Source organism: Sorex araneus, chromosome X (assembly GCF_027595985.1).
Source record: "Sorex araneus isolate mSorAra2 chromosome X, mSorAra2.pri, whole genome shotgun sequence".
NCBI classification, from domain to species: domain Eukaryota; kingdom Metazoa; phylum Chordata; class Mammalia; order Eulipotyphla; family Soricidae; genus Sorex; species Sorex araneus.
Genome location: NC_073313.1, coordinates 151928873 through 151951758, shown reverse-complemented (window position 1 = coordinate 151951758; position 22886 = coordinate 151928873).

The window sequence follows — 22886 nt, the reverse complement described above, 5'->3', positions numbered from 1 at the left end:
GGAAGGAGAGACAGTAAAGCGGGTAGGGAATGTGCGTTTCATGCAGCCAACACAGATCAATCCCCAGCATCCCATATAGACCCCGAGTACCATCAGCATAATTCCCGAGTGCAGAGCTGGATGTAAACCCTGAGCATCTCCTGATATGGTACACAAGCCCAACCAAAACAATAATGGAAAAAGTGTCACTTGCAAACCCCACCCCCAGCAGGGACCAGGACAAGGGTGGCCCCACCCCATTAATGGTGTGGCAGTCAATCAAAGGAAAGAGGACAACTGGGTCTCCTGCTGCAGACAGCCCTGCCCATGGAAGTGAGTCTGAAGGTTCCACACTCGTGATGCCAGGGCCAATATCTCCGGACAGGGCCGAGCACAGTCCGGTGCTGGCAGCTTCTAGAGAGTTAAGCCCCGCCCTCTGCAGGACCCTCAGCCCCGCACCCACCCGCCTCAGACCAGTTCCAGATCTGGAGGCGATCCTGGCCAAGGGGAGCCCCATAATCAGCCACTCAAACCCGCGAACCCTGTACCCTGGCATAGCCCCCACTATACCGCCCAAAGCCTCACCTCAGAAACCACCTGGATGTCTGGAACCAGTGAAAAACAAGCGCAACTGCACCACCCCAAGCTGGCGGGGCCCCACCCCTCACAGTGCAGAGACCAGGAGGCAAAGAGCACTCACGGGAGGGCGCTCTGGTCCTGCCACAAACTCTACCTTCACAGCCTTCCTGCCGCCAGGCAGGAATTGTTCTCTACCCATGAGACCAATGGCGGCCCAAGCCAAGGAACCACAGCTACAATAGAAAGAACTCCTGAAGGGCCCTATGTCACATCACTTCCGCTTCTGACAGGGGCCTTAAAGGGCCGTGGCTCAGATTTAGAGAACCCAGCTGAATTGGTGGTGCAAGGGGAACGGATTAAATGAAGGAGTGGAGAAGCAGCTGATAGGTCCGTGGGCCACAGAGTGGGGAGCTGAGGGGGAAGGAGAAGACCCCTGATCCTGTGCTGGTCAATCAAACATTGAACCAGTGCTATCCACAGTCCCTCGGAAAAAATGCGGGTGGGTTGATTGAAGGTAAAACACACAGGTAGGTACAAGGCATGTGACGCTGGGGAATTAATCAAGATGAGGTGAGAGCAGTGAATCTGAAGACAGCCCTGGAGATGCAGAGAGGAACTGACCTAGCAGCAGCCCAGAGAGCTGGACAGATACTGGAAAGGGGAAAAGGCTGGAAGAACACAGTCTTTGGAAAAAGCCCAACCACTGGCTCCTGCCTATAAGGGAAAACACAGGAGACAGCTTCAGAAAAACAATTTCAAATCCAGAGGATGGGGCAAGAGGGGTAGTACATTGGGCTGGGCACTTGCCTGCATACGGGCAATCTGGGTTCACACCTCAGAATTCCAAATGGTCCCCTGAGCATCACCGAAGTGCAAGAAAGAAATAGCACTTTAGCACTGTCATCCCGTTGTTCATCGATTTGCTCGAATGAGCACCAGTAACATCTCCACTGTGAGATTTGTTGTTACTGTTTTTGGCATATCAAATATGCCACATGTAGCTTGCCAGGTTCTGCCATTCGGGCGAGATACCCCAGTAGATTGCCGGGCTCTCTGAGAGGGGTGGAGGAACGCAGAAGTCAGTATACATTAGGAAAATAATTATATTACAGGCACGAAAGAACAAAGAATTTGCACTGATGATTAGTTACCAAAGTTGACCACTTTTTATGGTTCTATTTATTGAAACTCTATGCATGTTTGGGAGCTTAAGAAGCAGTCTCTTTGATAGATTCTATCACAGTGATAGAACAGTGGGTAAGGTGTTTGCTTTGCAGGTGACCAGTCCGGGTTTGATTCCTGCAACCCATGTGATCCCTGAAGTACCAACAGTAGTAATTCATGAGTGCAGAGATATGAGTGACCGCTGAGCATCACTGAATGTGACCGAAAAAGCCAAAACAAAATAAGAAGCAATCTCTTTTCTATTGTTTTGGTTTGTTTGTATTTAGATTATAATCAACAGCACTCTCTGCATAATCCTGGATCTGTGCTCAGGAACGACTCCTGGTGGGGCTCCAGGGTACATATGCGTGCATGGTATTGAACTCAGACAAGCCCCTTGCAAGGCAAGTACCCTACCTGCCGTACCACATCTCCAAACTCAAGCAGCACTCTCTTAAGGAACATATACTCCCAGGAGCATACCCGAAGTTCCTACACCTCCTACCTGCTGCAAATGCCTTCTCCCGCACTCGTGAGTCCGTCCTCAAGGCCCAGCTCGCCCTGCCATCCCATCCACACGGTGGCCTTCTTTCTCTGAACCGCTGGAGTAATCAGTGTATTGTTTGCCCATGATCTTCCCATGTAAACACTAGCAAATTTTTTAACAAACATAGCCAGTTTTCGTGAGTCATTTTCACAAAGTCCTTTTTAAATTTCAATTTTTAGTAACTACAGAAAACTTCAATGAAATTCTCTTATAAAGGTATTGATGTCTGGGGCTGAAGAGATAGTACAACGGGTAGGACCTTGCCTTGTCCACAGCCAACTAAGGTTTGATCCCCAGCATCCCACACGGTCTGGAGTTCACTGCTAGAAGTAGTTCCTGAGTGCAGAGCCAGGAGTAACTCCTGAGCATCTCCAGCTGTGCACCCCTACTACACACACAGAAAAAAGGTTCCACATCTATATGTAAATTTATATTTGGAATCTCCAAGCAAAATTATATAAAAAGGTTGTGTTAAATTTCTTAAACACTGGTAGGAAAACAAGGTCTGACTGGACAGATTCTAGCCCTCAGGTCTGGGAGTATACGCCCTTAACACTTTAATACTGCCAAGGGATTGGATCAAGCCTAACAGAAGTCCACAAATGTATACATCTTTGCAACACTTGTAAGATGATTTACGGCCCTCTAACGTTCAAAATCTTTGAAATGTAAGACTACTGCCCTAGATATGAACAAGACTGCCTTGGGCCCCAGCAATAGTACAGCGGGTAGGGCATTTGCCATGCACGCAAATGACTTGGGTTTGATTCCGGTCATCCCATATGATCCCTGAGTACCACCAGGAGTGATTTCTGAGTGTAAAGCCAGGAGTAACCCCTGAGCAACACCAGGTGAACCCCCAAAAAGAAGATAGGCAACAAAGCACAACAACAGTATTAGCATTATCTCTACCTTGACTTTACATCATATCACAATAATTTTACTCATATTACAGTGATATTACGGACATTACTCACATTTATCACCGCTTTTAAGTTTCAAGTATCTTAAATTTGCCACTTAGATCACCTCTGCTCACAGCCTTCCTATCTAAATCAGGATCTGGTAACTCTCCCCAGTCATCATTCAGCTACCAAAGGCCAGCATCAGGTCGAGACAGCTCTTTCTCAGCATTCCATATTTCTAAGTGATCATCAGAGGCCACTCCATACTGATCATCTCCTGTGCACAGTGCAAAAAGAGATTCAAGCAGCTATCATTAAAAAAACAAAGTAACTATTCCCAAGTTTTAATTCAATGATCTTGCTGTTTAATGTATTAATTTTAAAAGCACATATTACTATAAGACAATTTTGGATTCTTTTCATTTTGATAACTGTATTTCAGTATAATTGGCATTATTTGTAGACATGTATTTCAAGCACCAAAAACTCTTATTCTGATAAGGGATTCAAAGCATAAAAAATGATAAAAACCCATGATCCAATGAGCTAGAAAGCAAAGCACCCTGCTTGATTTATTGACCCAATGAGAGAATTAGCAACACTTTATTGAATATCTATTGTATTGGTCTTAGTAAGCTAAAATGACTGTTTTTAACCAACCAATATGATGATTTTACACAGTCCAATCTAATGAAAGACCCAACATATAAGCCCACTAATAATGAATGAAAAAATGGCTGCACTGTGAAGGTCACTGCCTGGAGGCGAAGATAGGACTGATGAAGTGGTAAGAGGAGGCCAGCACACAGCAAGAAGACATCAGGAGACAATGTGACCAGAGGCGATTACCCACTTAATTATCCTGAATACAAAAGACCCAGATACACTGCAAATCTTATTGTTTTCTATGAACTAACAGTTATCAGAACCCTTTCCCCAGAACTTTATTAATACTTCATTTCTCCCCCAAATTACATTACCATAATCTACTACTTTATACTAAAAAGCCTAGTTTAAAATCAAGATTAAAGCCAGAAATACTGCCTTACATTTATATGCCACATCCGATGCCTAATATTCAAATGGCATTTTATTACTTCACAGTATCACTGTCATCCTGTTGTTCATCAATTTGCTCAAGCGGGCACCAGTAACATCTCCATTCGTCCCTGTCACATGCCAGTGTAGGATGATGGCGTATTGGGAGCTTTTTCAGATTCAGTGGAATAAGGACCATCATTGTTACTATTTTTGGTATATCAGGTACTCCACGGGTAGCTTTTCAGGCTCTCACTTTATAACTTACAAAATAATTTCACAGCCATGACTCTACTTGATCTGAATCATATCTCTTCAAAATTTGTGGGGGATATCCCCATTCTCCAGGTTGCACAACATACACCCACACAAAAGGACTCACAGAAACTCAGAACTAAAATTTTTAAAATAGGAGAAAAAAAGGGAAACATACAGCTTCTCTCCAGTTAGTTCCTATGACTACAACGGCATGAGAAATAATACGCTTTCCACATTTCTAACACTCAATTTCTCTGTAGTATGAAATCGCTTGTGCTGATGAAGGCTGTCTCACAGTCCTTACACTAATATGGTTTCTCTCATGTGTGAATTCTCCTACGAGTATACGTAAGTACCAAGGCTATACTACTTCTGTATTATGCCTTATGTATATCAGGCCTTTCAAGACTCGTGACATACATAAGGTTTCTCTGCACTGTGAGTACCCATATATGTTTTAAGGGCAGATGATCAAATGAAGGCCTTTCTATATGCCTTACATTTCTAAGGTTTCTCAACAGTGTGCATTCTGTTATGTCTAGTCAGCTCTGAGTATTTGAGAAAGGTCTACTCACACTCCTGACATGCAAAAGGCTTCTCCCCCAAATGAGTTCTCCTATGTACAGTGAGCACTGAGAGTGAGCTAAAGGTCTTCCCACATTATTGACACTAATAAGGCATCTCTCCAGTATGACTTCTCATATGCTGAGTAAAGACTGACTGCTGAGTGAAGGCCCTTCCACAAACTTTACAATTATGAGGCTTCTCTCCAGTGTGAAGTCTCCTATGTACTGTAATATAGGAGGACAGCGGAAGGCCTTCCCACACTCCTGACATACATAAGGCTGGGATTTCTACTATGGACAGTACGATATGTGGATCTGCTAAAGGACTTCCCACACTCCTGACATACAAAGGGCTTCTCTCCAGTATGAGTAGTCTTATGTCTATTAAGGGCTCATATATAACTGAAGGCCTTTCCACATGCCTTACATTTATAAGGTTTCTCACCAGTATGAATTCTCCTACGTAGAGTAAGCACTGAGGATCTGCTAAAGTTCTTCCCCCATTCCTGACATATATAAGCCTTCTCTCCAGTATGAGTATCTATGTGCCCTTTAAGGGCTGCCAATCAAGTAAAGGCCTATCCACATGTTTACAGAATCACTGTTTCTCTCCAGTGTGATTATCCTAGTGCACAGAAAGGCTTGAGTGATAAGCAAAGACCTTTCCACAGTCCTGACATATGACATAAATATAGTTTCTCTCCAGGATGACTCTTTCTGTGATGAAAAAGATCAGAGGAGCATGTTTAGACCTTCCCAGTCCTGACATGAGTAAGTTTTCATTCCTGTATGAATTTCCCTGAAGACACCAAGTTGTGAGGACAAGGTAATGGCTTCTCTACATTGCTCACAAGCATGAGGTTTATCTGCAGTGTGAACTCTATGATGTATAATACGTTTTGAGAGGGAAGTGAAAGCTTTCCCACAAACCATATACATAAACAGTTTCTCTTCAGTTTGGAATCTTTGCACTGACACACTTCGATGACACCTGCATCACAGTTTGTTCTCCCTGGTAACAATCCTGGGGATTCTCTCTACTGGGGGTTTCAAAGGGAACATTATTCTTGGACGGGGTAAATACATGGTGACTTTCCATATGCAAATGTCAGCATGCGGGACTCACTATAAATGGTGCTCCTCTCCCACCATCCTGGGGCTGCGGCCTTTGAGGAGTTTGTCCAGAAACTGAGGAGAACATACTGTGAGGAGATTTTTCCAAGTGAAAAGATTCTTAACAGTGAGGACGCTCTCTCCACTCTGATCACCCTCAGAAGACATTAGGCCTGTCTCGGCATCCCCATGAGGCAGAGGCCGTGATTGCTGACTCTGAGACATTGTCATAGAGTGTAGGATCAGATACATTCCACTGTGGCTGGCTGTTTCCCTGTAAAAAGCAGAAGAGGATTCCAATGACTGCTCCATTCCTTCATATTCTCCCTGTCAAAAGAAACTGAGGCTAACATTTCCACCACTAGGAATGCAATTTCTGACAGGTGCATGGATGTTCTATGGGATGACCCAATGTTTCCACACAGTGGCTGCACTTAATTGAAGGCTGCAGCCCTCCCCTCCGGACTGCCGGCCGAGTGGCCGGCACACCAACCCCAAGCGCCGCCGTCATTCTGTCTTCCAGCAAAGGTCTGTGATGCTCCCTCGACCCGCCCTTCTGGACACAGCCTGCTCCGCAGCCCTGAGCACCCCGCGCTTTGACCGCTGCCGGGTTGTGGGAAAGGGGCGTGGCATACTCGGCAGGGGCGTGGCCTCAGAAAAGTGGGCGTGGCCTCATCTCCGGCGGCCACGGCGGCAGATAGTGTCCACAACATCCTATCCAAGACTAACATCCTAGCTATTTGCAAGCACTAGGACAATAAAACACAAGACTTCACATAAGAATTGAAGGAAACATCTCAGTAGAAGACCAGGTTCTACAAACGGCAAGTAAAAAGGCAACCACTATTAACTGAGCCTATCCACAATTCTTTTTCGCAACAAAAGGAAACAGGGATACTCATCTTCAAGGGCCCTCTTTCATACCACAACAACAACATGAAGAAACAGCAAAAATCCCCAGTGCAAGCAGAGGACGATGAAAGGAGTCCGGAAACGTCAAGGGGCGTTTCCTACAAACTTGACCTCTCTGAGAAAGAATTCAGAGTTGAAATCCTCAACATGTTCAATGAACTCAATGCAAAGATAGACAACTTCAAGGAAGACCTGGCAGAAACAATACAACAGACAGCCGACAAAATACGGGAAGAAATGAGAGCAGAAATAAAAAACCTTCAAAAAGAAACGAAGGATTCGGTACATGAAATCAAAAACTCTCTGGCTGCCCTCAACAATAGGATGACTGCAGCCGAAGACAGAATCAGTATGCTTGAAGATGAGCTGCAAGAGGCCTACAGGCAACAACAAACCATGGCAAGAGACCTCAAAATAGCTCTAGCCAGAATCAGAGTCCTAGGGGATGATTTCAAGAGGAACAACATTAGAATCATTGGACTACCAGAACCACAGGGAACCAACCCCAACGAAAAAGAAACAGTCAAACAAATCATTGCGGAAAACTTCCCACAGCTGGACAATGCGGGCATCCAGATTCAAGGTGCCCGAAGAGTGCCAGCTAAAAGAGATCCTAATAGAAAAACCCCAAGACATATCATAGTTACAATGATGGACATCGTTCAGAGAGACACTATACTGCAAGCAGCAAGGTCCAAGAAGGAATTTGCATACAAAGGAGCGGCCCTTAGACTCACAGGAGATCTATCAGAGGAAAACCTCCAAGCTCGAAGGCAATGGTGGGATATAGTGAAAAAGACTCAATGAAATCAACGCTTCACCAAGAATACTTTATCCGGCTAAACTCTCATTCAAAGTAGAAGGAATCATACACTACTTTGGGGATAAACAACAGCTCAGGAACTTCATAGACTTAAAACCAAACCTAAAAGAAGCACTAAAGGGGCTGTTGTAACACAAGAACAACCCCTACAAGCACAACAAACCCTTGCACAAAGATGGCACAAAATCCCATAACAATAATATCCCTTAATGTCAATGGTCTGAATTCACCAATTAAGAGACACAGACTGGCAAAATGGATTCAAAGACTGAACCCAACATTCTGCTGCCTGCAAGAAACACATCTGAATAGCCAGAACAAACAAAGACTCAAAGTCAAAGGATGGAAAACAATCCTGCAAGCAAACAACTCCCTCAAGAAAGCTGGGGTGGCGTTACTAGTATCGGACAACATAGACTTCAGGTTGAAGAAGATTAGAAGGGATAGTGAAGGCCACTTTTTATTAATCACGGGATGTGTACATCAGGAAGAAATCACACTCCTAAATGTCTACGCACCCAATGAGGGACCACCTAAATACCTACAACAGCTGCTAAGAGACCTTAAGAAGGACATCTCGAGCAACACAATAGTAGTTGGAGACTTCAACACCGCACTGTCTCCTCTGGACAGATCAAGAAGATTAAAACTCACCAAGGAAATACTGGCTTTGAAGGAAGAAATAGAAGAGAGAGGGCTAATAGATCTATACAGGGCTTTATATCCCCCAAAAAAGGAATACACATTCTTTTCCAGTGCACATGGAACATTTTCCAGAATAGACCATGCACTAGGCCACACAACATACCTCAACAGAATCAAAAAGATAGACATTGTACCAGCTATCTTTTCAGACCATGATGCACTGAAGATAAAACTTAATCGTGGACAGATGCAGAAAACCAAATCAAACACCTGGAAATTAAATAGCTCGATATTGAACAATGAGTGGGTCAGGAAAGAAATCAAGGAAGAAATCAAAAGGTACCTAGAAACAAATGAGAATGAAGACACGAGCTACCAGAACCTGTGGGACGCAGCTAAAGCCGTTTTAAGGGGAAAATTTATAGCTCTGCAAGCATATCTCAGGAAGGAAGAAAGGGCCCACATAAATAACTTGACTTCACAGCTCAAGACATTAGAAAAGGACCAACAAAAGGAGCCCAAACCAGGCAGAAGGAAAGAGATAATAAAACTTAGAGCAGAAATTAACGACATGGAAACCCAAAAGACAATCCGAAAGATCAATGAAACCAAGAGCTGGTTCTTCGAGAAAATAAACAAGATTGATAAACCACTAGCAAGACTCACAAAGAAAGAGAGAGATAGAACCCTTATAAGCCGAATCAGAAATGAAAAGGGGGACATCACAACAGAAACCAATGAAATTCAAAAGATCATCAGAGACTACTTTGAAAATCTCTATGCCACAAAACAAGAGAACCTAGAAGAAATGGATAAATTCCTCGACTCCTATAATCTCCCAAGGCTGAACCAAGAAGACCTGGAGTACCTGAATAGTCCGATTAACATCAAGGAAATTGAAATGGTAATCAAAAGTCTTCCCAAAAACAAAAGCCCTGGTCCAGACTGATTCACTAGCGAGTTCTTCCAAACATTTAAAGAGGACCTTTTGCCAGTCCTTCTCAAGCTTTTCCAGAAAATTGAAGAAACAGAAACCCTCCCAAACAGTTTCTATGAGGCTCATATCTCCCTAATACCAAAAACAAACAAAGACACCACAAAAAAAGAAAACTACAGGCCAATATCCCTGATGAACACAGATGCGAAGATCCTCAACAAAATATTAGCAAATAGAATTCAACAACTCATCAAAAAGATCATACACCACGACCAAGTGGGATTCATCCCGGGGATGCAAGGATGGTTTAACATCCGGAAATCAATCAACATAATCCATCATATCAACAAAAGAAAAGATAAAAATCATATAATCATATCAATAGATGCAGAGAAAGCATTTGACAAGATCCATCATCCGTTTATAATGAAAACATTCGCCAAAATGGGTATAGAAGGGACCTTCCTCAATATAGTCAAAGCCATTTGTCACAAGCCTATGGCAAGCATTGTCCTCAATGGGGAAAAACTAAGAGCCTTCCCTCTGAGAACAGGGACGAGACAAGGATGCCCACTCTCTCTACTTCTGTTCAATATAGTACTGGAAGTACTTGCAATAGCGATTAGGCAAGAAAAAGATATTAAGGGCATTCAGGTAGGAAAGGAAGAAATCAAGCTCTCACTATTCGCGGATGATATGATACTATACCTAGAGAACCCTAAAACCTCTACCAAGAAACTCCTAGAAACAATAGAGTCGTATAGTAAAGTTGCAGGCTATAAAATCAATACCCAAAAGTCCATGGCTTTCCTATATGCAAATAATGAGAGAGAAGAAAGTGACCTGAGAAAAGCAATCCCATTCACAATTGCGCCTCAAAAAATCAAGTACCTCGGACTCAGCTTAACAAAGGAGGTAAAGGACTTGTATAATGAAAACTATAAAACACTACTTCAAGAAATAAAAGAGGACACAAGGAAATGGAAAGACATCCCCTGCTCATGGATTGGAAGAATTAATATTGTCAAAATGGCAATTCTCCCCAAAGCATTGTACAAATTCAATGCGATCCCTATAGGGATACCCTTGACATTCTTCAAAGAAATGGAGCAAGCGCTCCTGAAATTCATATGGAACAATAAGCCCCCACGAATAGCTAAAGCAATCCTTGGAAAAAAGAAAATGGGAGGAATCAACCTCCCCAACTTCCAACTCTACTACAAAGTGGTAGTCATTAAAACAGCATGGTATTGGAACAAAGGCAGAGCTGCAGAACAATGGAATAGGGTTGAATACTCTGACATACACCCCCAAATATATGATCATCTAATCTTTGATAAGGGAGCAATAAATGTGAAGTGGAGCAAGGAAAGCATGTTTAACAAATTGTGCTGGCAAAACTGGACAGCTACATGCAAAAAATGGGCTTAGACCTCCATCTATCACCATGTACAAACATCAGATCAAAATGGATGAAAGACCTCAACATCAGACTAGAATCCCTAAGGTACATTGAAGATAAGGTCAGCAAAACCCTCCACGACATAGAAGCCAAAGGTATCTTCAAAGCTGACACGCCACTGGCCAAGCAAGTGAAAACAAAGATAAATAAATGGGACTATCTTAAACTAAGAAGCTTCTGCAACTCAAAAGAAACAGTGACCAAAATACAAAACAATCTACAGAATGGGAAAGGATATTTATGCAGTACCCATCTGATAAAGGGTTGATAACAAGGGTATACAATGCACTGGTTGAACTCCACAAGAAGAAAACTGCCAACCCAATCAAAAAATGGGGTGATGAAATGAACAGAAACTTTTCCAAAGAAGAAATCCGAATGGCTGAAAGGCACATGAGAAAATGTTCAACATCACTAATTATCAGGGAGATGCAGATCAAAACAACAATGAGATATCATCTCACATCACAGAGACTGGCCCACATCCCAAAAAACAAAAGCAACCGGTGTTGGCATGGATGTGGGGAGAAAGGGACTCTCCTTCACTGCTGGTGGGAATGCCCACTGCTTCAGTCCTTTTGGAAAACAATATGGACGATTCTCAAAAAAGTTAGAAATTGAGCTCCCATTTGACCCAGAAGTACCACTCCTGGGAATATATCCCGGAGAGGCAAAAATGTATAGTAGAGATGACATCTGCATTTCCATGTTCATTGCCGCTCTGTTTACAATAGCCACAATATGGAAAAAAAACAGAGTGCCCGAAAACAGATGATTGGCTAAAGAAACTCTGGTATATTTACACAATGGAATACTACGTAGCTGTCAGAAAACATGAAGTCATGAAATTTGCATATAAGTGGATCAACATGGAAAGTATCATGCTGAGTGAAATGAGTCAGAAAGAAAGAGACAGACATAGAAAGATCGCACTCATATGTGGAATATAAAGTAGCTGAGAGGTACAAGCTTACAATGTTGCGATTCCTGGCAGACATTTCTCTGGACTTAGTTACTAAAATACTAAAATACATAAATCCAAAACTATGCTGCTGCTAGTGCGGCCTCCTGACTTCATATCTCTTCATTCTCAGCAATGGAAAACAAATTACCAAATGCTTTCTTTTCAGCAGATCGACTTTAGGGGGGAGAAACTCCAAATCAATAATAGTGAATTTTTTTTGTTTAAATATTGAATGTAATCAAAGTAAAGTGAAAGTAAAGTGAAATTTACCAGTTACACATGTGGGGTGGGGGGCTGGGGAGGTGGGGGGAAGGAGGAGGTATATCGTGATTCTTGGTGGTGGAATATGTGCACTGGTGAAGGGATGGGTGTTTGAGCATTGTATAACTGAGACTTTAACCTGAACACTTTGTAACTTTCCACATGGTGAATTAATAAAATAATTAAAAAATAATTGAAGGCTGCAGCATCATTAATTTGTTTAAATTATTTCAACTCGATACAGACATAAAATGGAAATAAGACTGTCTGCAGAAATTCAAAGCAGTAGTTTCCAACAAAATTAAATACACCGGAGTCTGGGTTTGATTGTCGCACAGTGTGGAGCCCCTGATGCGTGTGTTAAGGCAAGGCTGAAACCCTACACTTCCAGATGGACCATGGGGGCTTCTGTAAACATTTCACCACAAATAAATCCTCTCCGGGATCAATGAGGTTTTTTGTTCTTTTTTTGGTTTGTAGTTTGTATTTATTTTGAGGTAGACCACACCAAGAGGTGCCACGGATCACTGATGGTGGGTCCCAGGGAACAGTGATGGGAATACAGCCCAGGTTTCCATCTTGTGGAAGGCAAGTCCGCCCCAATACTCGATCACTCGTGGCAACAAACCAATTCTTTTAAACAATTAACTCACGTGCCTACTTTCAATCCAGTGAAAAATCACAATATTTCTTCGAAATTAAAGGTAGTAGGAATTGGGGTAAGAATTCTAGAACAGTGGGGAGGGCATTTCTACTTCATATGGTGGACCCACTTTGAATTCTGGCATCCCAGATGGTGCCATAAGCACTTTCCAGTGTTATTCCTCCAGTGCTGAGCCTGAAGTAACTAATCAGCATCACTGTGAGTGAATTAAAAAGCAAGAAATAATAATAAATAATAATAATAATAATAATGATAATAACAGCAACAATAATAATATCCTTAGAATTTAAAAGGACTGATTTTAGCACCCAGTAAAACTAAGGACCATCTATTCACAGCAGTAGGCTACAAAGTTCCACCCTGCAGTGGCCAGACCTACACTTTCAAGTCACATTCTAGTTCCAAGGAACTATCCTGCCAAAATAATATTTATATTCAATATGTGAATCTTACCAACTCACTTGTTTATGGTGACTCAATTCCCAAATCAAAATGTTGCAGTGAAAACACCTGAAGCTGCGATTTCCTTTCTGAAATCAAACATAAAACACAATGAAAGAGTTAGTAGTGTTGGGGCTGGAGTGATAGCACTGTGGTTAGGGCATTTGCCAGGCACAAGACAAACCCAGGTTCAATTCTTAGAATCCCATATACTTCCCCAAGCACTGCCAGCGGTAATTCCTGAGTGAATGATCCAGGAGTAACCCTTGAACATTGCTTGGTGTTATCCAACAAGAATTTAAAAAAAAGAATCAGTAATGGAAAGTATTTGAATGACATCCATTGTGGGGAATGCTGGGAGCAGCTTGAGAATCCACAAAGGAGCGTTTTGGGTTTTGTTTTTTAACCAGACTTGGTAATGTCTGGGTACATATGAGATGTCAGGGTTTCAACCGAAGTCTGCCATGTACAAGACAAATACCCTTCCTGCTGTATCAGCTTTCCGTCTCAAATCAGCAATTTTTCATAGGCTCATGCATTCACTATGTAAACAGAAAAGCAAAAGACACTTATTTTTTAATTCTTATTTTTTTGCTATTTGGATCACACCTGGCGACTCACAGGGATTACTCCAGGATCTGCACTTAGGAAGTGCTCCTGTTGGTGCTCAGGGGACCATATGGGATGCTGGGAATTGAACCCGGGTTGGTCATGTGCAAGACAGCGCCCTACCTGCTGTAGCATCGCCCCAGCCCCACAAAAGATATATCTTAGTGTATTAGATAGAATAGCAGGGAGGGCACTTCCCTCACATTAAGCTGATAGGGTAAGATCCCTGAATACCTCCAAAACTAACGTCTGAAAACTGCCAGGAATAAACACTGAAAATTCCGAGGCCCAAAGCCAAAAATAAATTTAATATACTGACAGAACATGCTAACGATAAGAGGGCAAAAATAAGAATGAAAGAAAGAATAGAGTGGTAACTAGATTCCCCTGAAAGGGCACACTATTAATGCAGGCTGTACAACAGACCTGTGAAACACAGACAGGGGGCAATGGCTATGAATCCATGAATATTCTACATACCTTACAGGTAAGGGAAAATGATAACAAACCCAAGAAAGGAAAGAACAGGATCTGTCTATGACAAGGAGTTTGTGAAATTAAGGGCATCGTGAGCAGGAACAGACACCTGAATCCAGGAACCTGAGGCCTCCAGGGTCAGCAGGGTGACTCACATGAATTCAGTCATACACACACTTCCCAGGGCCTGAGCCATGGAGGGTCCTCAGACACTTACCTGCACACATGCCTCTTCTCCCCAGACTCAGGGCTCCTCCATAAAGCCAGGAGATCATCACATTTCACCCCAGAAACCCCTGTCCCCATAGAGAAATGATAATGGTGACAAGCCAACCCCATGTGTCCCAAACAAAATCAAGATAATTCCAAAAATAGCTTGCAAAGAAACTCCACTTCTGATATGCCCCAAATTGGTAATTGTTAGTCACAGAATTCCCAAGTTTTAACTTCAGTCAGAAATTGTTATTCTGAACCCCCCCAAAAGCACAGGAAGTGACTCCAAGCACTGAAATGCAACAGCAACTGATGAAGTGAGTCCCTAAAAACAAAATGAACTCATGCTCAGAGCGATAGTCCAGCAGGGCAGGTACCTGATGACACACAGAGAGAGGTTTGATCCCTAGCAACCATATGGGCCAAGAGCACTGCCACGAGAAATTCCTGAATATACAGCCAGTGTGATCCCTGAGCACTGCTGAGTGTAGGCCCCTAACACAATCAAAACTGAAAACAAATAATAACAAATGTAGTTGCAGGCCAGGTACAATAGAACACCTGCCATATAGGTGCTGACCCGGTTTAGTCCACAGCACCCCCATGGGCCCCTGTGGTCGTACAAGAACTAGATTAATTTATCAGTGTAATGAACTATTCAAGGAAGCTTATCGATAGTATAGCTTTCCCATGTGGGGGGGGCTTTCCCATGCTCTTGACTGACCTGGATAGATCCCTTGCATCCCACCAGTAAGCTTGACAATTGCCAAGTGTGGCTAAATAACAAAAACAGAAAAACAGAAATGAACATGGGAAAGTTATCAGCATTGCTGTCAATAACCTGACCCATCAGAACCATTGTCCCTGGGGAACACAAAGCCCAGCCCAGATCCCAGGCTGGTCTCACCAAAGGCCTGAAGGTGCTGGTAGGTCTCCAGCGGCCCTGAGCACATCCGCTGTGGGATAACAACAAATGCAACAGAAAACAAAGTGGCACATGGAGTTACACTATAGCGGGTCCAGGGACAGTGGGCAGGACTGTCAATCCCCACTGTCCCATCTGGTCCGGCAAGCACTACCAGCTACAACATTAGCGCAGAGCCAGAAGTAATCCAGGAGAATCACTCGTTGTGACCCTCCCATTACCTCATAAAACAAAAGGGAATACCATGCCACAGAGGTGGGGTGGGGTGTTGGGGTATGGAGTGGGGGATGGGAGGGATACTGGGATCATTGGTGGTGGAGAATGGGTACTGGGGGAGGAATGGGTACTCGAGCATTGTATGACTGAAACACAAGCACGAAAATATGCAAATCTGTTAACTGTATCCTCACAGTGATTCATTAATTGAAAAAAATTAAAAAGAAAAATGTTGCATAGATCAAAGTACAGTTACTTTGAAAAGACAAGTACTAAAAGTGAAACAGATATAAAGCAGACAATCATTCTTGTCCTAAAATATAATGATCACTAAATATTGCTGAAAAGGAAAAAGAACAAATGAAACTGAAGAGCCTTTTTTTTTTTGCTTTTTGGGTAACACCCAGCAATGCTCAGGGGTCACTCCTGGCTTTGCAGGAATTACTCCTGGCGGTGCTTGGGGGACCATATGGGATGTTGGGAATCGAACCCGAGTTGGCCAAGTGCAAGGCAAGCGCCCTAACCGCTTTGCTATCTCTCCAGCCCCGAAGACAGTCTTGAATCCACGCCACCTGATAGGGTCCCTGAGATCTGGTAGGAATCATTGAGCACTGAGTTAGAAGTACTCACTGAGCAATGCTGGTTGTGGCTATATCCAAATAAATGGAAAACAACAGACAAGGACAAAGTAGCCTCAAATAGCAGAGAGTTGGAGTACTCAGGCCAGGAATTACATCCCAGGACTCCTTCCTGAAATTCAAGAGACAGAGACCCTAGAAACCGGTACATGCCTGTTACTGCATCATGTCACCATATTGTTCTCCTCCCACCTGGGAACAGTGTATCATATGGCTCTCCACCATTGTCTACAGCTTCTGTAATTCCCAAGGATCAGCAGGTGGCTCCGGGGAATTACCTGGAAGAGAAGTCAGACCCATGAGCTCCAGAACGGAGCACGACTCATGGCCCTGACTGGAACTCCCCACACTGGATCCAAAAAGAACTTGACCAGCATCACCCTCAGGCACAGCTCAGAGACCCAACCAGAAAGACATTGCCAGATGTCCCTTCCTCTTCAGGGGACACAAAAGTGTGTTGTAATCCACGATGCCCTTCGCTCTCAGGGAAGGTAAAGCAAGCAACTGACCTGGTTTCCTGTTCTTAGGGCTCTTGGGTCTACCCTAACTGAAAATTCTATAATTTCTGAACAAACATATGTAGCTGAATAGGTAAAAATCAGGTCCCAGAGTCAGATCAATAAAACAGGAAAAGGTGGGCACTGGCCTTGCACACAGCTACCCGGGTTTGACGTCCCTCATCCCTACAGTCCACAAATCCCACTGGGAGTGATTCCTGCATGCAGAGTCAGAAGGAAGCCCAGACTACTGGTGGATGTGATCCAAAAGCAAAAACACACACTCAAGAAATGTTGAGTTGTGTACTTAGTAGGAAAAAGTACATCTACTATCACAAATTCCTGGAATTTAACCAGAGTAAAAACATTTTTATGATGGCATAGGTGATAGCACATGCATGGGGTGCCTGCCTGGCATGCACTTCAATCAAGTTTCAATCTCTATCTGATGGAATGTGTTCCCACGTATTGCAGGGGGTGATCAATGAGGAGAGCAAGAAGTGACCCATTAGCATCGCAGGCATGAACAACTGAAAATGAACCCATTATACTGTGGCAGTCTGCTTCCAAGGCCAGGGCCTGCACTCCTGGCCTATTTCTTACCCAGAATTCAAATTCTATATAAATCCTCTGAACCCTCCGATAAGAACAAACTGGCATTCCGGTGGAGGCTAGGACAAGGCCCAACTGGTAGAGTTCATGGCAGGGCTGCGGACACCTGGCAGCTTCTGGTGTGACCCTGAGCTGAAAACAGACTGTGATTTGCAAGGTTTGCATCAGCCCGACTCAACTTTACACCCTAAATCCCTGAGGACTGCTGTATTTGAGATTGCCACTCCCCTCCACTCTGACAAAGACACAGAGAAAGTGGTCTGCCAACAGCAATGTGTGAAATCCAGCAATAAATCTCAAGGCTCAATTCTTTGGTTTGTTTTTGGGCCACACCCTGGGATGCTCAGAACTTACAGGTCGAGTTTTCACAGATTATGTCATTTTACTCATGCATTTATGTGATACTGTGTAAGAAAACTAGGTGGAACATGCATTTGGCCCAACAGAAGTCTAAATGATGAAAGTCTATAAATTTGCTCCAAGAATCCAACCCCTTCGTTTCCTTCTAACAGCCTCTTGTTGGAAGTTTTCCAGTATGTTCACCTCTAAGAACTTCTAATGAAGGTATGAACAGAGAAGCAGGAGAGAGCACACCAGGCTGGAGCACATACAGGCCACATGAATGCTCAGGGACCTTCACCATTACCCACTGGCACTGCTAACGTGAACAGAGCAGGGTGCAGCCCTCAAGCACGGCCAGGTGTGTCCTCAAATCCCAGCCTGTCTGCTCCCAAAGTAGTGAGATAGACCCAGGGAAAGGAGCTCAAGGGCTGAGCACCTGCTTTACTGGTGGGGGACATGGCACGGCTCCCCTACATGCAGAGACACAAGGACAGAGGGGAAGAGTCCCTGATCAACTCCAAGTTTGTAGCAAAAATGGGGAAACTAAAAGATGAGGTTGGATAGAAGCCCACAGCAGCCAAAAAGAAGTTTGGGTGCCACTCGGCACTGCTCAGGGAACCCTATGGAATACTGGGGATCAAACCCTTCAGCCACATGACAGGCAAGTGCCCTGTCTGCTCTACTATTGCTTGGCTTTTCTTTTTTTTTGCTTTTTGGGTCACACCTGGCAATGCACAGGGGTTATTCCTGGCTCTTCACTCAGAAATTACTCCTGGCGGTGCTCAGGGGACCTATAGGATTTAGGGAATTGAGTGCAGGTCGGACGCGTGCAAGGTAAATGCCCTACCAGCTGTGTTATCGCTGCAGCCCCATCGGCTTTTCTTTCTTTTTGGTCTTTTTGGCCACATCTCTTGATGCTCAAACACTCCTATGAGAGGATTGAACCCAGGTCCATCCTGAGCAAGACCAACACCGTCCTGGCTGTACTAAGGCTCCTGCCCCTAGAGTGAGACATTTATAACCTAGTGCAACAGGTTCCTGCAAAGCCCGTTTCTGCAAGTACTCGCCAGAACAGAAGGGGAAGCCTCTGGTCCGGGAGAAATACCTCCGTCAATGAGGGACTGCTCCGAAACCTGACAGGTAAAGCAGAAATTATTTTTTGGGGGAAAAATAAAATCAGAGAGTTAGCAGAGATAGTAAATGGATAGGATACGTTTTGTTTAAGCAGCTGAGCCCAGGTTAATATGCAAGAGCACATAGGTTTCCCCACCTCAGCCCTGTCAGGAGCCACGCATGAGCTAAGATCCAAGAGTGAACCCTCAGCACTTACCAGCTGTTGACCTAAAACTACGATTATTAATAATAGAAATATAGTGGGTGGGGTTATTGTCTTGCACGTTTCTACTCAGGTTTGATTGTCGGCATCCTATGTTGCCCTGAGCACCACGAGGATTGATCCCTGAGTGCAGAGGTAGGAATAACCCCTGAAAATTGCCATGTGTTCCCTCACCATAAAAAACTGTAAAAATTATGTAAAACAAAGAAATAAATGTGTGGTGACCAATGGTCATACTAGATTGCATTATGGTACATCTAGGGGTAAATCCTGGAAGTGACCAGCCTATTAACTGCAACATTTGGGTGCACAGAACCCTCTGGTCCAAAACAGCCCAGATGCTACACCCGCATCCACCAGGGTCTCTTATAGCTCCACATCTCACAGGATCCCAAAACGTACCGCAGGCACAGGGAACCCGGGAAAATCAAATGGTCAGCAACATACTCCTGAGTCCCTGGCCAGTGCAGAAGGCAGTGCACTGGGAGAGCATCTGTCGTGCATGGGGCTGAAAGAACTGAGCCTGACATTGCATAGGACCCTGAGTCCCGCCAGGAGAGTCCCCTGGTGCAGAGCCAGGAAGAACTCTGAATTCTGCAGGATGTCGGTCAAAAATTACTAAACAAGGGGGCTGGAGTGATAGCACAGCGGGTAGGGCATTTGCCTTGCACATGGCAGACCCGGGTTCGATTCCCAGCATCCCATATGGTCCCCCAAGCACGGCCATGGTAATTCCTGACTGCAGAGCCAGGAGTGACCCATGAGCATTTCTGGGTGTAACCCAAAAAGAAAAAAAAATTACGAAACAAAACATTGTTTTTAATTAAAAGAGAGACTCACCTCCCCCCTTTCCAGGGAAACCGACCCTTTGGCCCTGACTACATAATCACCCCAATGACAGAAGTGGCCCACAAAGGACCGGCCCGGGAACATTCCCAGGTGACCCCCAGCCCCAGCCCGTGACCCCCAGGGACTCCGAGTGTCGCTGCAGGAACCAATGGGGAGGAGCCACGCACGCCCCGCCAACCTGCGTGGGAAACTGGGGAAACTGAGGCTCCCTCTTGTCTCTCTTTCTCTTTGGTTGGGGCCTGAGCAACAGGGCAGAGGGGAGGGCGGGGCCTTGTCCAACACCCCATGGGGTCCCCAGACCCCCGTAGAATTCCAAGCACAGAGCCCGGAGTCGTCCCGAGCTCCACTGGGTGCGGCCAGGCCTCCTTAGGACTCGCGCCCACCAGCAGCACAGAGGTAAGTTCCCTCAGAAACCCCCTCGTCTCACTGAAGTGCAGAAAGGGATGAACCTCGGCAGGACGAGGGGGCCAACCGGGTGGGGCCACCGCCCCTCCATGGCATGGAGTGACCCCGTGGGGGATCCCCTGTCCGCCCCGTGCACCCGCTTCCCATCCAACTCCACTCCCCAAACTCTGACAATGGCAGCCAACAGGAAATTCCTCCACCCTCACAAAGGGACTCTGTGACGCCACCCACACTTCCTGCCGGAGTTTTAAAGGGCCAGACTCCAACTATTCCTGACCTGGTACTTTCTGCTCAGGAAAGTTGATTTTTCTCCCATTTCTCCTCTTGGATCAGGTCAGCAGGAAATCTGTGGGGTCGACAACTAACAGATAGACAGAGTACGAAGCCAAAGTGTATGTGTTTTCACAAAGGAAATAAAATCCACAAGTATTTAGTTGCAAATACCCACCAGTAAGCGTCCCAACCCTGACCCCCATCCAACACCACAAACAACAATGGCCAGAAGTCACTGGGCATTAAAATCCAGATATCATAATGTTTTCTGTTCACTGATCCATTTTTGGGGGTGGTGCCTACCATTTTCCCTGACTTCTCAGGTTTCAATCCACACTGGGCTCGGGGAACCCTCTGGGGTTCTAACCATGGATCCTGGCTCAGCACCTCCAAGCTGGACTGTCCTGATTTTTGTTTACATTGCACTGAACTTCCAATTGTTGCAGGAGCTCCAACTGTTCATGTATTAATTTACATGAATTCATTTACAAGAGTGAGCTAGAAACTACGTGAATCACATGCCCGGAAATAGTTAAACTAATTTTGTGGGTGACTCAGAATCAGGCTTAGGAATGGGTGAATGGAAAAGTATTATATGTATAATCAATATTCCTTTATATAGGTCTGTGTGTGCTCCTAGCCATTGGTGTTCTCAAGCTGCTCTTACCTCTGTGCTCAGCAATTCTTCAAACAGTGCTGAAGTTCGACTATGCACTGAATTTAACTGGGATCTAAAATGGATCAGCCACATGAACGGAAGGTCCATTCCCTGCTCTGTAATAAGTAGTCATTTAGTAGTTTGGTAGTGGATGAATTGCACTGTAGCACTGTCGTTCATTTGCTCACCAATTTGCTCGAGCGGGCACCACTACTGTCTCCATTGTGAGACTTCTTGTTACTATTTTTGGCAACTCAAATATGCCACGTGGAGCTTGCCGAACTGGCAGGACACTCTTGCTAGCCTGCCGGGCTCTCCGAGAGAGACGGAGGAATCGAACCCAGGTCGGCTGCATGCAAGGCAAACGCTGTACCGGCTATGCTATTATGAAACAAAAATTAAATTCTTCAAAATTTGAACTAGTTGCCAAGAAGAATTGTACAGTGCTTGTGCAGAGAAAGTCTCTATTTTTCAGATATGCTGATGTATCTTTCAGGTATAATTTGCTGTTTCTTATAGTAGCACTGTCATCACGTTGCTCATCGATTTCTTTGAGTAGTCACTAGTAATGTCTCCATTGTGAGACTTGTTACTGTTTTGGGTATATCGAATATGACACGGGTAGCTAGCCAGGTTCTGCTGTGCGGGATGGAGGAATCGAACCCAGGTTGGCTGCGTGCAAGGGAAACACACTGCCCGCTGTGCTATCACTCCAGCACTGTATTAATTTTGTGAGGGGACACATCAAGCAGTGCTCAGGGATGAGTCCTAGTGGACATTGGGGGCCTATGGGGTGTCGGGGATAGATCCAGCTTTCTACTTCATAAAAAGCAAGTGTCCTCCCCACTGTGCTATCACTACGGCCCTCAAACAGATTCTTTGAAACATTAACACTTGCACGAACTTTCTACAGAGGCAAACACAGTATTCCATTAGTATGAAGAATAATACAATGTCTTTAGGTTTCAATTTGACTAACATCAGTGCCCAGTGAGACTAAGACCCTCCACTCCCAGCATTAGGCTCTGGATTTCCTCCTGGGCTGTTGAGGGACCAGAGTTGTGGTGGCAGGGATGGAGCCTGGACAACCACCTTTCATGTCACATGCTCCTCCACTGAGCTATCCCGCCAGCATAAAAATGTCTATTCCAGAGTTTAATCTTGCCATTCACTCCTATTTGGTGACCACATTCTCAAGTCAAATTGGAGCAACACCAAATCCTCATGCTGTGGTTTGGGTTCTAAAATCAATCACAGCAATCAAGGTAAGAATTAGTCGAATAGGGGCTGGAGTGATAGCACAGCGGGTAGGGCATTTGCCTTGCACACTGCCGACCTGGGTTAGAATCCTAGCATCCCATATGGTCCCCTGAGCACCGCCAGGAGTAATTCCTGAGTGCATGAGCCAACAATGACTCCTGTGTATTGCCAGGTGTGACCCAAAAAGCAAAAAAAAAAAAAAAAAGAATTAGTTGAACAATCCCTGGGTGGATCGGCCGGGCAGGTGGAGGGCATCTCTGTGGTTCTCACAGTCCAAACAGGCACACGACAAACAGAAAGTCCTTTGGGAGGATCACT